We start from the raw sequence: 991 nt of genomic DNA on the forward strand, positions 1-991 counted from the left end.
TCATCTTCCTTACTACCCTGACCTTCCTCCATCTGACAATCTTCTTTTCAAATCATTGCAATATTATTTCGGAAAAAAGCAGTTTATTAATTGTGAAGAGGTTAAAAATGATATTCAGAGTTTCTTTGCTTCAAAACCTGAAAAATTTTATGCCCAAGGGATCCACAATTTGCCCAAATTGATGCATTTAAGTTATCAATAATGAAGGAAAATATCTTGATTAAGTATATCAAGCATGACTAAAGAAGCATTTGTTTCTTTCCCAGCTTGAAATTTGATAGGATTTTCTTTCTAACCTAATATATATGTATGTGTGTGTGTGAGTGGGTGGATGTATGTATGCACATATATGTATGCATGTATTTATTTTTCTTTGAGTTTTACTAAATTCTTCTTAAGAGAGTTAACTCTTTAGTGGCCATATCTAGCCAAAATATTCTACCTGCTTTATGTCCAAACTGGCCAGATTTTACCTGTCAGACCTATCCTACAATGTCAACCTAAAAATAAGCTACGCTATCATCAAAATCTTGAAACTACAAGACTATGCATGATTAATTTAAACAATGTGAATAAATAAGCATTACTTTTGACAGAGTAATCTGAATGCTAAAGAGTTAAGGCTGGTCACTAATGAAGCATGACTTTTTTTTAGTTAAGAAAGTTCCTGGTGCTTGTAAATATGTGGCTTGTTGGTTGAGCTGTTGATGCACACACCCAAGTATGTGCATCGATTCATTTAAGGAATTTCAGATGTCAAGCCTCCTTTGAGTCACAAGCATCTCAGATGGAGAATCTTTGGAATGTCTCACAAATCTTCACTGTATTGGATTTGGTGAATCAACGTTAGTTTCTTTTGCTCTCTCTTTGAAAAACCTAGTATTTCAAGGTTTTTGTATAAATTTATTGGTACACAGCTTAATGCGCTTATGATAGTTAGTAATGAGAATTCATAGTCAGGGCACAAGAGCTGTAAGCTCTGCATTACTTC

Source organism: Octopus sinensis, linkage group LG18, assembly GCF_006345805.1.
Source record: "Octopus sinensis linkage group LG18, ASM634580v1, whole genome shotgun sequence".
NCBI classification, from domain to species: domain Eukaryota; kingdom Metazoa; phylum Mollusca; class Cephalopoda; order Octopoda; family Octopodidae; genus Octopus; species Octopus sinensis.